This window comes from Rhodamnia argentea, chromosome 3 (genome assembly GCF_020921035.1).
Source record: "Rhodamnia argentea isolate NSW1041297 chromosome 3, ASM2092103v1, whole genome shotgun sequence".
In the NCBI taxonomy this organism is placed as follows: Eukaryota; Viridiplantae; Streptophyta; class Magnoliopsida; order Myrtales; family Myrtaceae; genus Rhodamnia; species Rhodamnia argentea.
Window position 1 is genome coordinate 16,859,192 of NC_063152.1, and position 8,918 is coordinate 16,868,109.

Consider the following 8,918-nt stretch of genomic DNA (forward strand, 5'->3'; position numbering starts at 1 on the left):
GTATAATGTAAGAAGAAGAAACATTTTGGACAAGATAGTTGGTCAAAAGAAAAGAAAATAAAAGACAACATGCCTTCACAATCTGTCAATCCAAGCTACAAATTTACACCAAATAAAGAGAGGTTGGTCCCATACAGACATTGGTTTTCAAATGACAATTGAAAGGTGCTTGTCTGTTGCCAATAATTAGGAATGGCAGAGAAAATGGCCATTTTGAAGGCTTTCGTTACTCAACAAAGCCAGTTATGTCCCTATTCAAAAGCAGTTCGATACGATTCTACCCTAGAACAGGACTTGGTAGAACTGATCATTTGAGGTCCTAAATCGGGAACCGAACCGGTCCTTGTATAAACTAGACTTGAACCGATTGTTTAAGGCCAATTTAAGCCAATTCTCGGGTTGAACTGGCCCGGATGCACATCCCTAATTGCACACGCCTTGTCATAAAGCCCTCTATTGCAAAGATATGATAATTTTTTACCTACACTATGAAACATCTCGATGCTTTCAGAGTATAATTTCACACAGCAAAGTTGAGTTGAGCGACTATAAATGGAAAAAAGTTTACCTACACACGGTACATGTGAGTCCAACTGAAATGTACTACCATATGAGATAGGCTCCACGTGAGACCCACATAATCTCGGTGGATAAGAGTTGGGCTCACATAATCCGGCTACACCCAATACATGCTCTTAGAAACATGTTTCGAAAGCATTTAAAAGTCCCTTGATTAAATGAATTTTTTGTTTCTTTTTTTTTCTTTTTGAATAACGGGAAATTCAAGAAGAGAACCAAATCTTCATCTCCTTTGGGGCATTGTGATGGTGTGCTAGTAGGAGACACACTAACGAATGGTACAATGTGGTGTAGTGCTTACCTATTTTTAACCACGAGAAAGCTGCAACAAGGCAAATAATAATATAGTCCCAAGCATGCATTTGCTTTGCCTTTCTTGTGTCTTGTGACTTTGTTTTACCGGTCGATTCCCCAGTGCACAAGCCCCCAAGACAGACAAAAAACAACTGACGCTACAACACAGAAAGAGAGAGACAGAGAGAGAGAGACTATGCCATGTTCATGTGTCATATGTGGAGATGTGTGAACTAGGTATTATTTACATGGGAAAATGGGAGAAGAACACAGGCAAAGCATTGACTTTGATTGGCGTATCTGGACATGTATTGTCAATTTCTCATACCGTATGTGGCCTTGCATGTCCCCTAATTTTGTGTTTTTTTTTTCCTTTTTGGACTTTTAATTATGTGGACAGGAAAATTTCTTTGGATATTTTGAGTTGTACGGCCGAAATCATCCAATACCATCAAATTCAAATTTGCCGAAGAAAATGAGACAAAATTAGTCAATGATAAAAGAATGTCATCACAAGCAATGGCTAAAAATATAGTGAATTTGAGGGAGAAATAACAGAGAATTACCTGGCTAAGCATTGGGGGAGACAAGCCATCGAACAAGGAGTACCCTTTTTTGTTGGTGAATGAGTGATTGAAGCTGCAAGATGACCTGATATGACGCCCTATAATTCATCTTAATGTGTAGCTAATTTTGGGACAAGTTTCTTGACCTAGCTTGCTAGGTCAAAAGTATGTTTTGGTGAGTCAAAATTGAAACCCTTGAAACTTAAAAGAACACACATGATATGCATTCTCATGTATTTTCGAAAAAACCAGAACTATGCAAGCTTGGGAGTATGTAAAAACCCATTTGAGATGTGGTATGATTGCATCGCGATGGAGTCAAAATTGAAACCCTTTAAACTTAAAAGAACACACATGATATGCATTCTCATGTATTTTCGAAAAAAACCAGAACTAGGCAAACTTGGGAGTATGTAAAAACCCATTTGAGATGCGGTGTGATTGCATCGTGATGCCTCGGATGCGGTCTGTCCATCTGTTGCTTGATTCAACCTATGTTAAAATCTTTTTACACCATGTTAACTATATCTTTGTTTTATGCGTAATAGACTGTAGTTCATCGAGTTCTCTGAATAAAATCAAAACAAGTCATTATGATTCAACTCTTACCGACCCCAAAAGCCAAGATTCGTGCAAACTTCGCCGGATCGACCGAAAAACACCATTTGTAAAGACAACACAAACTACCCATCGATAGGTAAGCTTAGAAATCCAGACTATTCAGGTGAAAAGGCTAAACAAAAAGAGAGAAGGGGGAGGGGGGGAGAGGGGGAAAGGAAAACGAGAAACAGGTTTTAAATTGTGAGTTAATTACCAGATCATGCTGGCAGCTTCAGCCTCTCAAACCAACACACATGTATGCCCACGAGACCAGTCCCCAGAGAGACCAAACCCAGAAATGAGGAATCGAAGCAAGTGATGAAGGGTCTCAGCTCTTTGTTGGAAAGCCTTTAAAAGAAACCTTCCCAGAGAGAGAGAGAGAGAGAGAGAGAGAGAGAGAGAGATTGATTTATGATACCTAAGGATTGACAAAAGAAGGCACGAGGCGTGCATGTCTTTGGTTGGAAACCCTCGTGACTCTTCTTCCCCCTTTGGACATATATGTAAAGAAGCATTACTTTATTAATGTCAGAAAGAGATTTTTTTTTTTTTTTTTAAGGGCTCTTGAGACACGGTGTTCTGGTCCATCCAAATCAATCATCACACATTTGAGCAGCGTTATCAATTTAGGGAAAAAAATCTAAATAAATGATAACATTTCGAGAACGATGATTGGTATAGCTAAACATATACATATATGTCATGTTTCGAGAGCTCCTCAAAATGTCTCCCTTAAAGGCATGGTAGACGGTGTATTTAATGGCAAGTTTAGGTCATTACAGCTATTGATGCTGACTCTCTTCCTCTCTCTCCCTCTGTAGGCTTAATATGAGGAGAACATAATTTGTAAATATGTAGAAAAAGGGGGACCGCTGGGGTCCTCTAAAAACATTAAGAAACGGTTTGAGCAGTTTGGTTAGAATTGATTGAGGAATCAAAAAGTAGTAATTGAAGGCGTGTATTGCTGTAAAGCTTCCACGAGAGCTCCTAAAAACTCATCATGAATAGCAAAATGTATGTATGAGAGACATTATCATCACTAGGGAAGAGATATCATGAGAGGTTAATTGATTGCCCTAAGTCCTCTCTGGAGCTTTAACTTGCTTTATTTCTTCTCAATTTGTTTAATATATGCTTGTCACACATACATCTGCAAATTAATTATGAAAAGTTACGTGGGTCATCACAAAAATTAACATTTCGCCAGCCTTCCCTTTTTTTCCTTATATCTTCTCATATGAAATGTATGCTTGTCAAATCAATTAATTAGGGAGTGTCCAAAAAGTCATAAATCTATTGTACGAATGCCAATTTAGTCCTAAACCTTTTAATTATGCCAATTGAGTCCTAAACATTTTGACGACTTGTCAGTTCAGTCATAAATCTTTCAATTATATCAATTTAGTCTTAAACCATTTAAAGATTTACAAATCTAGGCCTAAATGTCCTAAGAATTTGCCAATATAATCATTTCCATCAATTATCCGAGTAATAGATTTAGGACTAATTTGGAAAATCTTCAAAAGGTTTACAATAAAATTAATTGAAAGGTTTATGACTGAATTGGTAAATCGTTAAAAATTTTAGGACTCAATTAGCACTATTAAAAGATTTAGGATTAAATTGGCCCTCGTATAATTTTAGGTTTAGTACTTTTTAGACAGTTATCCCCAATTAATTATGAAAAGTTTTGTGGGTCATTCCAGAAATGCACACATATACATGGAATTTCCAGCAATAATGCACAAGAATAATTATCACATTACCATCACAATTTATGAGAGAAGACTGTTAACCCAGGCCAGGTTGGTGGAATCAGTTGAGGGGCATCCTTTTGTCTTTAGCTTTGGGTGGTTCTTGTGTCTGTATGTGGTGTCCAGTGGCCTTTGACAAACAATGACATCTGGACAAAGCCCTAATGGAAGGAGAAAAGGACCACAACCTTATCATTGTTTAATTAGTTGATTAAGGGGAGAGGAGACTTCACATGGCTTTGCTTTGTAGTTGAGCTCAAAGGGCTGAATCGCCCCCCATTTGATTAAGGTTGGTGGTAGTGGTGGTTGTGAATAAAGCAAATGCAAATTAGGGTTTTTCTTTTAGAGACTGCTTGAGGATTTTTTATTTTTATTTTATTTTATTTTTTTTGGGCCCTTTCTCTTCCTTGAGGCCCCACCTGATGTGTTTTTTTTTTATTATTATTTGGTTATTATCTCTGCTTTATAGATAGGGTTTTCAGATGCCTTTTGTTTGTCCCTCACCATCCACCATCTTTTCTGTTGATTAATTAGGAGTGGTGCAAAATCATTTAGATGAATCCATGGTCCTTATTGCCAGAATATAGAAGAAGTCCACTCTAGCCACATTTCACTGCTAAAGGAATTAGAAGGATGAGTCTTTCACCTAAATAATGTTTGAACTACAAAAACTCGGTCTTTCTCAATGCAATGAATTACAATTTAAACCGCAGGAATATCTTTTACACAACCAATATTGAGGGTGAAAAAATAAATTTGGCGATGTGGCAAGCTCCAAATTGGGGTTTTTAAACACCTCTTCATAAACAATTTTCGTAAATCGTTCTTTACACCTCTAATTTTGTGGAATATTGCGAGTTTTGCTATGGCAAATTTAGAAAAGAGATGTCGAAGCGAACCCTGCCTAATTCGACAAGTCTCTGTGCACATCTTTTTCAACTCCAAGTTGATTGCCGGTCAATGTTGAAAGAAATATTGGAATATATAATATATTTAAAGTCAAGTGGAAAGACTAAAAACAAGAGGGTGTTAACAACTTGTTCAATGGGTAGTTCCTAACTTGTCCCCACCTTTGACCTTTCTATTCATTTTTCCTTCCATTGGTAAATGGATCGGTTGGTTCTCATGTCCACCTCACATCACACAAGAACAAATAAATAAGATTTAAGAACACTCGATAGAACCATTGGGTCTTTTGGAATCTTTTTCACTGTCTTGCATAAAAAAGAAGGAGCAACTAAAGCAAGAGAGATTAGTTATATAGTTTCTATTCGACCCCATTAAAGCCCTACCTAAAACATTGGGAGCAACCCTCTTTTTCCCACCAAAAATTTAGATGAAAAATTTTGGAGGAGTTTAGTCAAGATTCCCCATTTTTCAATGTTCTTTTCTTGAAGGTTTCACTTAAAAATTTTGAAAAAAGCAAAAGGAAATAGATCAGTGTCTCAGCAATTACCTTGTCGTCAGGGTAAAGCTAGGTTAGATCACCATCAACTTGAAATAAACTAAGGAAATTCGAAAGAGATAATTAATAGGACAGCCCATGAAGGCTTTTCCTTTTTGTTCTTTTCTTGCTAAGACGAACCCTTGCAAGGGTTGGTGCAACCACCACCGATTGATTTGAAAAACTTGGGGCTTTCCAATTTTTGAAACCACTCGTATGATCTTTAGTGGCTGGATTAGTTTAATGAAAGGGGTGGTGAAGGACGGAGGTTATTAATTTAGTTTATCCTGTTACAGCTGACAAAAATGTATTTTGTATGGCCCTCCTTTGTGACCAAAGAAATTTGTTGAACGACTTTTTGGTTATCTGATTAGAAAATCTGTTGTTGGCCTCCAAAAGATCGAGAATACAAGAGAATTGGAGAGGGGTTAGTGAGCTTATCAGGAGAATCTCGCTTGAGCAGATAGAATAGGCCGAGAATTTATGGAACTCGGCATGCCTGTTTCGAAAGAGTCAATCTTAAAAATCACAAAACAAAGCTAGAAATCACTTATCTAAGCGTATTCGTGTGTGGGACTTTAACTAATCTCAAATATGCATACATTCGTCGACGTTCCTTAGGAGCTTCACCCTTCAACAACGGGGTTTTTTTGCTTTGATAAGTAAAGCGAAGATGAGAGCGGACAAAGGCATTAGTGAACAACATGTATGTAAGTGCGTATGCATTTTCGTATGCAAGAGTGAGGACCATCCAAGGCACATTAGCATGATCCAAAATTTACAGCAAAGTCCCATACCACAGATTCGAACCCACCATCGAGCCACATGGACAGCTGGATATGCCCAGCAGCGTTGACCTTGAGACCTGTAAAATTACCTGAATAACACACTTTTCTCCACCTTGAGACACGTGGATTATCCAAGGTGTACCCACGTGTAAACAACATTGTTCATGAGGATGCTGTCTCTCCCCTCCTAATTACTTGTAAGCATTAACGACTGCGCCAAATCGATTGGAGTCTTGAGCAAGTTCGTGGTGGAACAGCTGGTAGACGTGAGCCATCCACGGTTGGCAAATACCTATCACAGGCATGGACCAATGTTGGGAGCTTTTAATGAGCCCTGATTAACCTAAATTAGACGACTTTGGGGGGTCCACCCTAATGTGATTATGTCTTCATGTTTCCCATGTTGAGCATCCATGTGACATGCCCTAAAGATCTAGCTTGTGCATGGTGATCATGGCAAACACGTTTTAGTTCCAATTCCACATCTAAAAGACAATGATTAACAGACACAGATGAACCCATCAATCCATGATGGCTGCTTGGCAGTTTCCAAAAGTTTCTGTCCCTACAAACCATTACCTGACACCTGTGGTTAAGAAAAGATTTACAAGTTCACACTATGTTTTTGTGTGCCTACTAAAGAATGTCGAAGAAATGTTTCTAATTCCCCAAAAGTTTGCCTACATTCAGTGTTTTTAACTGAATGATGGTTTCTGGGGGAACACAACTATGAATTAGGGTTTTACTTTTGGGTGTTGCAAAGTCTTGCTCTATGTCTCGTGCCTTTTATGTATGGAAACTTTCCCGATCGTGGCCGACCCCGCCTTCAGAAATCCCCCAAGAAGATAATCGCCACTTACTGAACCCACCCGAACCGTCGTTTTTGCATACCTCACGCTTGACCTTGATACCACGAAGCCTCGTTTTCAAGCTTACAAAGGCCAAGGGAAAAAAATCGGACCGCGGCACAAGCATCATTCGACAAATGAGAATAATAGGAATCGTTATTGTATGCGAGACATAATGACGAAGACCCTTAAGACGCTGCTTATGCAACGTCTGACGCGATTTACATATTCGAACAAGCAGGTTTTGCAATTTTCAATCGTGAAGTTACTATCCTTTCCTCATTTTTGTTCATGTGTCCAACAAGAAAACCTTAGTATTCTCAAATTATAAACAAAAAAAACCAGTCTCACCGTACAGCTTCAACAAATTTGAGCTCTTCCACGATTTGGAATGTGTGGCAGAGTGGAATCTCATCTTATCAACATCCCTTTCAGGCCCAACCTAGCCAGAGCTAGAAGCTCCTTTCCTGAACCGTGATTGATGGTTGTGAAGTGATGACAAAATACAGATTAGACGGCAGGCGAGCAACTTGCCCTGCAAAGGTCAGGAGTTAGATGGCTCTTGTCCGAGCAGATGACAAATGTTGTTGAAAGTACAAAACCATTTCTCAAAAGGAAAACAGTTAACAAGGCAAAGAAGCTTCTTGTTGGTAGCAGATGTTTATGATATAGATGTGGAGAACAGTCTGGCGGTAAAAACATGGCAAAAGGAGTAACTCAAGGAATATGGAGTCAAGTCAGGTCAAATTCAGCCTCAATCTAGCTATTATCTTGATTGATTGATCTAAGGAGTGAACGGCTCGACTTCGATCTTGTAAAAGCTGATGGTCACCTCGTCAAACCAAGACCAAAAGGCGACTCGCTACTAGTGATTGAGCGATTACAACGTGAGTACAAATGTGCGAATGAAATCATGAGTCTATATTATCATGTGGCATCAGAATTGATCAGCTATTGCAATTATCTCTTCTTAGAATATGTTCCTCCCGGAACGAAAATCAGGAACCAATGACCTTGCTTAAGGAGGATCCAGTATGTTGACATTAGACTTCGAGAGGCTACCAATTGAGAAATCCCAGCATTCCTGGAACGGATCAAAGGTCGAGTGCATCGTCCGCGATTGATATGGAAAGAAAATTGATGCGGACCTTGCAAGGGGCAAAGACGAAAACCCGGTTCAAAGCCATGCATTACACCATTCTAGGTGATGCAGTGTATAGGGGAACACCTGAGTCAGCTTGTTGTAATGTGTTCATAAGACAGATTATGGTCGAAACTCGTGAAGGAAGATGTGGTGCAGATCCATGATGACTTGATGAGCCAATACCAGACAAATGGGCTGAGATTGTGCGAGCCCAATTAATCTAGGCCAAACACTTTTTTTTTTTTTGTCGAAATAACATTTCATCCATATTCCAAAAAAAAAAAAAAAACGAGCTACAACTTCAAAATAAGACAAGTTCCAAATAACAAGATAAATCATCGGAACAAAAATAAGGTCACACACTCAAAAAACAAATCTAGGCCTTCTTCAAATCAAAATCGACGGCTAATTATCGAATCCGTCGTCAATAATGAGCACATATTAAGATCTTCATATGTTACTATGACTTTGCCTTTCTATGATGCGCGCCTAAGTTCAGCGTCCCCAACATCATCGCCATGTTGAATGAAGAGGTTAAACGAGCACATATCTAATAGTGAGAGTGAAACATTTATAAAACTCATCCGATCTCCTTTGAAATTAGATTTGTATGCTAACGAAATCCAAAAGAAGCACAATCCCCAAAATATAGCTAAAAAACTCTCCGAAAAGGGAGAGAGAAGGTTTCAAATCTAGACTAGATCGGAAGAAAAAGGCTCCACTAAACGGAAAGAAAGCAAGAAATAAAGAACTAAAACAGTTAACAAAGAGAAGAAGGAAGGGGAGGGAGAGATCTAGCTCCAACCCTGCCTTCCTTAGAGGTAGAATAGGAGAGCTGTGTGAGATGTGAGGGAGAGAGAATGGAGGTGGCGGCTAGGGCTTTTGGGGACAACTAATTTGA

At 38.8% G+C, this 8,918-nt stretch overlaps 1 long non-coding RNA gene across 1 annotated transcript; it reads right to left on the bottom strand.

Moving 5' to 3' along the window:
* Nucleotides 1–763: 763 nt before the first annotated feature.
* LOC115754068 lies at nucleotides 764–2,509 on the bottom strand. Its single transcript, XR_007197947.1, has 2 exons — nucleotides 2,254–2,509; nucleotides 764–1,512 (listed from the first exon to the last, which is right to left on the bottom strand). It is a non-coding gene; the product is annotated as an uncharacterized LOC115754068 (long non-coding RNA).
* Between the last annotated feature and the right edge of the window lie 6,409 nt (nucleotides 2,510–8,918).